The following is an 11,572-nucleotide window of genomic DNA, read 5'->3' as shown; positions in this document are numbered from 1 at the left end:
TCGGTAGATCATTCCGAACGTATCACACACACACACATAAACTCAACAGCATCAGTGGAAAAGAATAAAACAGTTGACATTTCGTTTTACTTCTTTTGCCTGTCACGTCTCCTCCCCCCCTTCCCCACCCTCCTGGCTTCACCTGTCACCCCCTGGCCTGCCCCACCACCTTCTTATTCTGGCATCTTCCCCCCCCCCCCCACCTTCACATCTCTGAAAGGACAATGAACCCAGGAGTGCTTCCTCACTAATTTTTTCCTTCTGCGTTAGCATGACTTATTTAATTTATTTTTTATATATTCTTATTATATCTTATCATTTTTATTATTACGTATTGCAGTGTACTGCATCTGCAAAACAACAACATTCACAACATGTGCCAGCGATTTTAAATCTGGTTTGGATTTCTTTCCAATCCTGAAGAAGGGCCTCGGCCTGGAACGTCAACTGTTTATTCATTTCTACAGGTGCTGCCTGGCCTGCTGAGTTCCGCCGGCATTTTGTGTGTGTTGCTCTGGATTCCCAGCTTCTCCACAATCTCTTGTGTTTATAAGTAGATCGAGTTTCTTGCAATCGCAAGACCCTGTTGAACATTGTTAATATGGATTGCTCCAAGTCCAATTCACTGGTTTATTGGCGAATGGCATTGGATCTGCGCAGCCTCAATCATACCGAGGACGAGGCCTAAAACTACGGTTTCCAGCCGCCTAGGGAGAGGCGTCAGAGTTGTTACTCGCCACCAGCGTGCAGGAGGTGATGTGGCGAGGTGTCCATGCTGCAGTCGGTGCTGCCCTCTAGTGTTCGCTCGGCAGAAGACAAGCTGTATTGTGTTTGACTGAAGACTGCTGCAACATTCATGGACTTGGGGACTAGGCCTATATATATTTTTGTGTATCTTACTGCTGGCTTACATGTGCCTTGTGCTGTGTGCTGATGATACTGTGTTTTTGCACCTTGGCCCTGAAGTGACACTGATTTGTTTGGCAGTATTCATGTGTGGTTGAATGACAATTAAACTTGAACTTGGTTGTACAAAGAGAACAGCAGCAGTGGAATGCAGAACATTGTGTTGCAGTTACAAACTGCAGTGCAGGTAAACAATACAAAAAGGCTACAATGAGGTTGGCAGAGAAGTCCAGAGTTCAGCTTTATTGTACAAGAGGTCTATAGGATTAGCTTATAAACCTTTTGTATAATGAAGATTAGACTTAATTGTCACAAGTAAAATGCGTCATTTGCATCTACAACCAACACAGTTCAAGGATGTGCTGGGGTTACCAACCCTAACGCATATGACTTTGGAATGTTGGGAGGAAACCGGAGCATCCGGAGGAAACCCACGTGGTCACGGTGTGAATGTACAATGGCCACAATTGATATTCAGATTGCTGGCACTGTAAAACGCTGCACTAACCACTACATAACTGTGCCACCTCTTCTTATAATAGCGAGATAGAAGGTGATCTTGAGGCCGGTAGTGCATGTTCTCAAGCGTTTGTATCTTCTGCCCAGTGGAATGGTGGGGGAGAGAATGACTGGTGGCGTGGCTGTGATCAAAGTCACCAGAGAGACTATAGGAGTCTTTATTCATCACAACAAGCAGGCATTCTTTTGGAAATCCTCTCAGTATAGTCTCACAGACCCAAAGGTCAAAGGCAACAGCAGGTGAGGCAATGCAATTTCAATAGTTACAACAATATTGTTTAGTTTAATACTTTGGGCTGGAATTATATATCTACTCCTCTAAATATTCAAACACCTTGGCTGGGACAGAATAATAACACAGATATTCAAAAAACTTCTGAAGCCAGACAGCCAGACACCCAAAATTAGTGTCTTTGTGTGTTGGCTTTCTGAGCACACAATGGATCAGCTATTGATTGACTTTACCTGTGACCTGTAGAAATGTCCGTCTAGTCTGCCAGATTGAACTCAAGTCATAATGGTGCAAATAACCTGCCCCACATTGCCTGGTTTGATGCAGGTTGGTTAACACAACCCCATTGTCTTAATGTTAGGCTGAAGCCAATGTAAATATCTCATGGTTACTGTAGGAGCAATGCATCTGTTTTCTACCAGCATTATATTCTGTGTTTGCTTCTTATTATGTTTATCATGGTGGTTGATCACATGGGTGTGGGCGTGGTAAAAGCAAAGAGAATAAGCTACAATTTGTTATGGTTATTTTGGTCCTGGAGACCATCGGGTGTCATATCTTTTGTTGACCACTTAATTGAGCTTAATTTTGTTTAATTTGCCTATTTTCATGCTCATTACTAATAAAGTATCGAATATATTTCTTCAACTTCAGAATCAGAATCAGGTTTATTATCATCGGCATGTGTTGTGAAACTTTGTGGAACATTATTATTGGCGTGGCCATGCAAGAGGACTCCCCGTGTGGTTACCAGCAGTGGTATTGATTTGTTAGAATAGCCTCTGCCAACAAAGTACATCGACAAAATGAACCATCAACATTTGGCCATGTCCTCAACATCAGAGGCACTGCAGCCAGGGGAAGTCTGCGGCAAGAAGCATCCTTTCATTGATTCATGCTGTGTGTTTGTGTCTAGAACGTAGCATGGAATGGTCACCACTGACCATAAGCTCTATAGTGTGGTGTGTGCCTTAGAGTCCAGCACTTGTTGAAGTGCTGAAATATTTCAATTGCTGAAATCTGAAGTGAATGCCGTTTTGTCTGGAAAACAACATGAGTCAAGCTGGAAGCAGTGACTTTGAAGTCGGGACTAAAACTTGCTTGGAAAACTTTGGTGAGTAGAATTGACGATGTTCAAAAGTACAATAATTAAATTCTTAAGAAGCTCAATCCAATAAATACCTTTAATTAGAAGTTTCCTGGTACCAGAAGAGCAACAAGTTGTCTTGCAAGTGCAGTCCCATCTGGATGATTAAAAAAATCTTCATGCAGATGTTGCTAAGCAGCATAACTTGCTGTTGCCTATAATGCCTATCTCAGATAAACTGAAATTGATACACTTTATTAATACAGTCACAACAGAGGCTGAACAATGGTTGAAACAAACATATAAAGTAGAGGGTCAAGTTGCTGGAGCAAATTAAAATATTTATCATACTCCAGGGCATGCTTTGACTACACATAAAACTGATGAATTTCAAGATGATATGCACCCTAAAACCAGTGCATCTAATGTGAATGCAGCAGGTTCCATCGCTAGCAGAGTGTCCCGTGCATCTGATAGCTCCTTGGCATGCATTGGAATGGAGGTGGATTTACCTGAGTTATGTACAAAGCAACAAATATTGAGGGATAAACATGCATTGGAAGAACAAAAGAATCAGATGGCAAAGCAACTTTGGAAAAATGAAGAGCAATTTCAGAGAGGAAAGGAGAAGATTCAGATTCAGTTTATTGTCCTTTAGAAACCACAAATGCAATGCAGTTAAGAAATGAGACAACGTTCCCCCAGAATGATATCACAAAAGCATATGACAAAACAGACTATACCAGAAAATCCACGTAACGTTTGGCAATCCCCAATCCAGAGTCCAGAGAGGCTGCTGCGTATTAATATCGCGCTACCGTCTAGCGCGTTCCCCGGAAAGGAGCTCCAAATCTACCAGACAAAAACAAAACAAAAATCTAAAGCTACAAGACCTGCACAAAACCACATAATTACAACATACAGTTACAACAGTGCAAACAATAACATAATTGATAAAAAAAAACAGACTATGGGCACAGTAAAAATAGTCCAAGATGTTAAAGGACTGTAAGTTCAAAAGAAATCACCACAGTTTCCACAAGTCCCCAGGGTCCCGACAGACTCGCCATCCCCCGCTGGCAGCAGAAGGGAGTACCCCCGCTATGGACTTCCACGGCGCCGCCCGACTCAGCCTCGCAGACGCAGCTCACACTGAAAGCGACCTGAGTCCATCGAACCTCCGAGCTGACGACTATCCCCTCCGGCACAGCTTCTCCGAGATACGGAGAAAGATGGAGCAGCCTAAGTTGCAGGAAGAAATTGCAGCCAAGGCAGCCACAGCAAAAGCTCTAAAGGCTTTGAAGTGCTGTGGGTGCTATAGGAGCTCCAGCAGGATAGTTCCATGGTGTGATTTCCTATGTTGACATGGCACAGAGAATATCCAACGTAATCGATGTAAAAGTGGGTACATTTGTTCCTCAAATGTCAATGAGCCACGATTTGGGACCCCAAGGAATATTTCAGGGTGTTCACTCTCAGCCTACACCAAGAAGGCACTCTGAACCTGTGCCACATCCAATAATGAAAGGTCTTTCACCCAGGACATTAATTCACAGTATGGTGACACTCGAGTTTCAGATGATAAAGGTCTGAATGTTGCGTTGGAAGCCATAAGGACACAAAAGGAAATAACAAGCATAGTAATGCAACAACAACACATTGCATCTCTGCCTGAAAGAGAGATTCGGATCTTCGGTGTCAATCCATTCACTTATGAGGGCTTTCAAGAATAGCATTGAGGGCAAGACTGATGATTATGGTGACAGCCTCTATTTTCTTGAACAGTTCACTGGAGATTACCCTAAAGAGGTGGTCGAAAGTTGCCAGCGAGCCAGCCCAGTGCAAGGGTACCTAAAGGCCGAAGATTCACTGCAGGACCGCATTGGTGATGAGCAGATGATTGCTGCTGACATGGAAAGGGCTCCTTCTTGGCTGCATATCAAATCGGAAGATGTGAAATCTCTTTGAGACTACAGTCTTTCTCTTCGAGGCTGTTGCAAAGCCATGAGAGAACTGCTGGGCTGGGCATTCTTGCTAATATGGCGACTGTAGTCAAGAAATTGCCCTATATGCTTAAGGGTAAAGCTCAAAGTAAAATGTATTATTGGCATACATACACGTCATCGCATACTGAGATTCTTTGTCTGCAGGCATACTTAGTAAATCTATAGAACAGTAACTGTAAGCATCAGTAATGAAACTCTAAATAAATTGTAAATGCAGGTATAGATAAATACCAATAAATAATGAGCATGAAATAACAATAAAAAAAGTCCTTAAATGAGTGTAGTAACCCCTTCTGTTGAAACCTGGTGGTTGAGGGGTAGTAGTTGTTCTTGAACCCGGTGGTGTGATTCCTGAGGCTCCTGTACCACCTACCTATGGCAGCAGCAGGAAAAGAGCATGGCCTGGCTGGTGAGGATCTTTGATGATGGACGCTGCTTCTCTACGGCAGTGTTTCATGTAGATGTGCTCAGTCATTGGGAGGGTTTTACCCGTGATGTATTGGGCCAAGTTCACTTCCTTTTGCAGGATTTTCCGCTCAAAGGCATTAGTATTCCCATACCAGGCCATAATGCAGCCAGTCAGCACACTTTCCACCACACATCTATGGAAGTTTGCCAAGGTTTTTGATGACACGCTGAATCTCCACAGACTCCTGAGGAAGTAGAGGCACCATCAAGTTTTCTTCACAGTTATACTTTATGATGGGTCCAGGACAGGTCCTCTGAAACACCCAGGAATTTAAAGTTGCTGACCCTCTCCACCTCTCCACCAAACCGGAGGTCCATCAGCCAGTAATCATCGGAGGGTCCACCTCTGGTTTCCCTCTCTCGAAGTCTACAATCAGTTCCTTGGTTTTATTGGCATTGAGTGGGAGGTTGTTGTTTTTACACCACTCTGCCAAATTTTCAGTCTCCCTCCTGTATGCTGAGTCATCACCATCTTTGAAACAGCCCACTACAGTGGTGTCAACAACAAACTTGAATATGGTGTTGGAGCTGTCCTTAGCCACACAGTCACAGGTGTAAAACGAGTAGACAGGGGGCTAAGCACACATCCCTGTGGTGCTCCTGTGTTGATGGAGAATGTGGAGGAGATGTTTTTGCCAGTCTGAACTGACTGGTATGTACAAGTGAGGAAATTCAGGATACAATTGCAGAAGGGAGTGTTGAGGCCCAGGTCTTGGAGTTTACTGATGAGTTTTAAGGGGATGGTGATATTAAGTGCATCCTATCGATGTCCGGCTGTAACCTCTGACAGCCCTCCACACTATCCACAAAACCCCCAACCTTTGTGTCATCAGCAAACTTACTAACCCACCTTCTACTTCCTCATCCAGGTCATTTATAAAAATCACAAAGAGGAGGGATCCCAGAACAGATCCCTGTGGAACACCACTGGTCAGCGACCTCCATGCAGAATATGAACCCTCTACAATTACCCTTTGCCTTCTGTGGGCAAGCCAGTTCTGGATCCACAAAGCAAAGTTTCCTTGGATCCCATGCCTCCTTACTTTCTGAAGGAGCCTTGCATGGGGTACTTTATCAAATGCCTTACTGAAATCCATGTACACTACATCTACTGCTCTGCCTTCATCAATGTGTTTAATCACATCCTCAAATAATTCAGTCAGTTTTTGTAAAGCATGATCTGCCCTTGAGAAAGCCATGCTGACTACCCCTAATCAGAATATGCCTCTCCAAATGCTCATGAATCCTGCCTCTCAGGATCTTCTCCAACAATTTGTCCACCACTGAAGTAAGACTCGCTGGTCTATAATTTCCTGGGTTATCTCTACTCCCTTTCTTGAACAACAACCCGCAACACTCCAGTCCTCTGGTACTTCCCCTGTCCCTATTGACGATGCAAAGATCATCACCAGAGGCTCAGCAATCTCCTCCCTCGCCTCCCACAGTAGCCTGTGGTATATCTCATCCAGTCCCGGTGACTTAATCTACCTTAATGCCTTTCAAAAGCTCCAGCACATCCTCTTTCTTAATGTCCATATGCTCAAGCTTTTTAGTCCACTGTAAGTCATCCCACAATTGCCAAGGTCCTTTTCCCTGGTGAATACTGAAGCAAAGTATTTATTAAGTACCTCCGCTACCTCCTCTGACTCCATGCACATGTTCCCACTGTTACACCTGATGGGTCCTATTCTCCCACGGCTCATCCTCTTGCTCTTCACACACTTGTAGAATCCCTTGGGGTTTTCCTTAATCCTGCTCACCAAGGCCTTCTCATGGCCCCTTTGAGCTCTTCTAATTTCATTCTCAAGCTCCTTCCTGGCAACCTTATAATCTTCTAGAGCTCTATTAGTAGCTAATTTCTTAAACCTTTCTTAAGCTTTTCTTTTATTCTTAACTAGATTTTCCATAGCCTTTGTTACACCATGCTTTCCGTGCCTTTACCTATGCAGAATATGATGCAAATGTTCCCTGAACATTTGCCACATTTCTGCCATGCATTTTCCTGAGAACAAATGCTCCTGATTTATGCTCCAACTTCCTGCTTAATAGCATCATATTTCCCTCTACCCCAATTAAATGTTTTCCCAAATTGTTTGCTCCTATCCGTCTCCAGCACTATGGTAAAGGAGATAGAGTTGTGATCACTACCTCTGAAATGCTCTCCCACCAAGAGGTCTGACACCTGACCAGGTTCATTTCCCGATACCAGATCAAGAACAGCCTCTCCTCTGGGTGACTTATCTACATACTGTGTCAGGAAACCTTCCTGATCACACTTAACAAACTCCACCCCATCTAAACCCCTTGCTCTAAGGAAATGCCATTCAATATTAGGAAAGATAAAATCACCCAATACCACAACCCTATTATTATTGCACCTTTTCAGAATCTGCCTCCCTATCTGCTCCTCGATGTCTCTGTTACTATTAAGGTGTGTATAAAAACCGCCTTGTTTATGATACTCCTTGCATTAAATAGACACATCCCAAACCTTCAGGCTGCGTGCAACTTTGCTCCGTCATCTGTCTATCCTTCCTCACAAACTCCCTACAAGCTGTCTCTACTTGTGCACCAACCACCCAATCCTTTGTCTCCTCATTTTGGTTCCCACCCCCCTGCAAATCTAGTTTAAACCCTCCCCAACAGCATTAGCAAACCTCCCCGACAGGAGATTGGATTCAAGTGCAACCTGTCACCTGGAAGTGAAGCTGTCTATGCTGCCAGGGCAGATGATATGGAGAGCAAGCTGTTGCTAATGCAACAGGCTCCTTCTCTCCACGCAGCTGATGAATCCAAAGGAACAGCAGAGAACGATACAGTTTGACTTCAGCTGCATCGCAGGAATTACCAGTCAGCATTGAACTCAACGTAGGACGGTCTTAGGGACTCCAGATCTGGATTTTTCCTTGGGGGACATGGGGAAGGTGGGTGTTGACCCCCTAAGCCTTCCCTATGAGTGGGTATAGCTGCAAGGCAGTGGAGGTTTAAGATCAGAGTTTTCCTTCTAGATGAGCTGCCAACCACAGCTGATGAGCCCCATCTGCACAAACTTCCTATGGTGCATCTCCAAAGATAGATGAGGGTGGGATGTTCAGCTGGAGATGGACAGAATCCCCTAGCTCGTGATAGAATTCCCCAGCTCTGGGGGGGGGGGGGGAGAGACAGAATTCCAGAGGCTGCAGGGAACAGAAATCCTCAGTTCATGGGAATAGCATTCTCCAGCTCCAGGGGTCAGAATTCCATGACTCCAGGGGACAGAATTCCACATCTTCACAGCCCTCTGAGCAAAAAAGTCCTAAAAACCCTTTTCCAGTGACTCTTCCCCCTGCTTTTAGCTCTCCATCCTCCATGTCAGGTTGATAGGTTACTGATTAATACTGACCATCAAAGGTCATGGGGAGAAGGCAAAAGAAAAAAGGGTTTGAGAAGGGTAATAAACTGGCCATGATGGAATGGCAGAGTGCACTTGATGGGCAGAATGGCCTAATTCTACTAATTTTTATGGTTCCACCACCACCATCAACCAACAATTCCTTGCCTTCCCCCCTCTGCTGCTGTAAATGCCACTTGACCCACGAGTTCCTCCAGCATTGTGTTCCTCATTCTCGGTTCCATTATCTGAAGACACTTGTGTCTCCCCTGCTGCCACCATTCCCTCAGAGATTTATGTTTGTTTATTGTCATGGGCATACACACCCAGGCATGAATTAACTCTTTGCAGTACCAAGGTGCATTACAGTGGAAAGCATCAATTAACTTACACTTAACCTACTCTCAGTGGCCACTTTATTAGGCACAGGAGTGGAATCCCAGTACAGGCTTTTGCTCCTGTGGCCCACCCACCACAAGGTTGGACACATTGTGCATTCCGAGATGCTCTTCTGCACACCACTGTTGTAATGTGTAGTTATTTGAGTTACTGTCACCTTCCTGTCAGCTCGAACCAGTCTGGCCATTTTCCTCTGACCTCTCTTCATTAACAGGGCATTTTTACCCACTGCCCACTGGATGTTTTTTATTTTTCTCTGTAAACTCGAGAGACTCTTGTGCGTGAAAATCCCAGGAGATCAGCAGTTTCTGAGATACTCAAACCACCCCATCTGGCACCAACAATCATTCCACGATCAAAGTCACTTAGATCACAATTTTTCCCCATTCTGAAGTTGGTCTGAACAACAACTGAACCTCTTGACCGTGTCTGCATGCTTTTCTGCAGTCAGTTGCTGGGGCTGATTAGATATTTGCATTAACGAGCAGGTGTACCTAATAAAGTGGCCACAGAGTGTATGTACAGAACTAGAGAAACATAACACTGGTGTAAGTCAGGAGAGATTTCAAATTCAAGTTTAATATAATTCAACCATACATGAATATAAGCTAAAAAAAAGTGTTCCTTCGGGGCCAAGGTGCAAAACAGAACCAAAAGCATGCTGCACAAATAGCCCACATCAGAATCAGAACCTGGTTTGATATCACCCGCATATGTTGTGAAATTTGAGGCACTTGTAGCAGTAGTACAATGCAATACATAATAGAAGAAAAATTGTGAATTATAGTAAGTATATAAATGGTTAAATTAAATAAAAGGAGCAAAAAGAGAAATAAACTAGTGAGGCAACACGAGTGGATCTGCAGATGCTGGAAATAAATAAAAACACAAAATGCTGGCGGAACTCAGCAGGCCAGACAGCTTCAATGGGAGGAGGCAGTGACAACGTTTCGGCCCAAAATGTAGTTTGAAGGGTTTCGGCCAGAAACGTCGTCACTACCTCCTCCCATAGATGCTGTCTGGCCTGCTGAGTTCTACCAGCATTTTGTGTTTTTAATAAAATAGCGAGGTGGTGTTTGAGGGCTCATTGTCCGTTCAGAAATCTGATGGCGGAGGGGAAGAAGCTGTTTGTGAAATGTTGAGTGTGTGTCTTCAGGCTCCTGTACCTCCTCCCTGATGGGACTGGGACAAACAGTCCATGAGTAGGGTGGGCAGGCCCCTTCTCCGGCACTTTTCTGTATATATGTCCTTGATAGTGGGTAGGCTGTTGCCAGTGATGCCTTGGGCAGTTCTGACTTCCCATTGTAGAGCATTCCTGTCCACTGCAGTGCGGCTTCCATACCCCACAGTGATACAGCTTGTCAGGGTGCCCTTGCTGTGCATCAGTAGAAGGATGTGGGTTTTCATACCCAAATGCAGCAGGACCTGGACAATATCCAGACTTGGGCTGGCAAGTAACATTCGAGCCAGACAATGACCATCTCCAACACGAGAGGCTCTAACCATCGTCCCTTGACATACAGTGGCATCGCCATCACTGAATCCCCTACTATCAACATCCTGGGGATTACCATTGACAGGAAACTGAACTGGTCTGGCCATATAAACACCGTGGTTACCGGAGCAGGTCAAAGGGTATGAATCCTGTGGTGTGTAACTCACCTGCTGACTCCCCAAAGCCTGTCCACCATCCACAAGGCTCAGGTCAGGAGTGTAATGGAACACTCGCCACTCACCTGGATGAGTGCAGCCCCATCAACACTCAAGAAACTCGACACCATCCAGTACCAGGCAGCCCACTTGATTGGTTCCCCTTCCACAGCATCCAGTCCCTCCACCATCGATGAACAGTTGCAGCAGTGTGTACTGTCTACAAGATGCACTGCACAACACACCATATTTCCTAAGTCAGCACCTTCCAGACCCATGACCACTACCATCTAGAAGGACGAGAACAGCAGATATCTGGGAACACCTCTGCTTGGAAATCCCCTCCAAGTCGCTCACTATCCTGACTTGGAAACAGATCACTGTTCCTTCATGGTCACTGGGTCAAAGTCATGGAATCCCCTCCCTGACAACACTGTGGGTGTACCCACACCTCAGGAACTGCCACGGTACAGGAAGGCAGCTCATCACCACCTTCTCAAGGGCAACTAGGGATGGGCAATAAATGCTGGCTTAGCTGTCTCGTAAATGAATAATTTTAAAAAGTCCAGCTCTCTTCAGCCACCTCCAGAAGTGGACTTTCCTGAATGTGTGAAATATGTTCTGGGACTGTGAGAGCTTGTGCAAGATGTGCCCTCCCAGGAGTTTGAAACTAACCTGCTTTCCGCAGCCCTGCTGCCGATGTAAAGAGGGGTGCGAGTCGATAACCATTTCCACCGTCTTGCTGACGTTAAGAAAAGAGGTTATTTGCCTGGCCCCAGGCCTCGAGCTCTTTAACCTCCTCTCTCTCGCCGTCTCATCATTGTTCGTGATGAGCCCCAGCACTGTCTGGATCCACAGAATGAAACGGTAAAACCAAGACGAACTCATCAATACAGCGTAAGGGATGCACCACTATTAGGGGTTAGGTGTAATGC

The sequence above is a fragment of the Hypanus sabinus genome, chromosome 9 (assembly GCF_030144855.1).
Source record: "Hypanus sabinus isolate sHypSab1 chromosome 9, sHypSab1.hap1, whole genome shotgun sequence".
In the NCBI taxonomy this organism is placed as follows: domain Eukaryota; kingdom Metazoa; phylum Chordata; class Chondrichthyes; order Myliobatiformes; family Dasyatidae; genus Hypanus; species Hypanus sabinus.
This window is presented reverse-complemented; position numbering follows the sequence as displayed.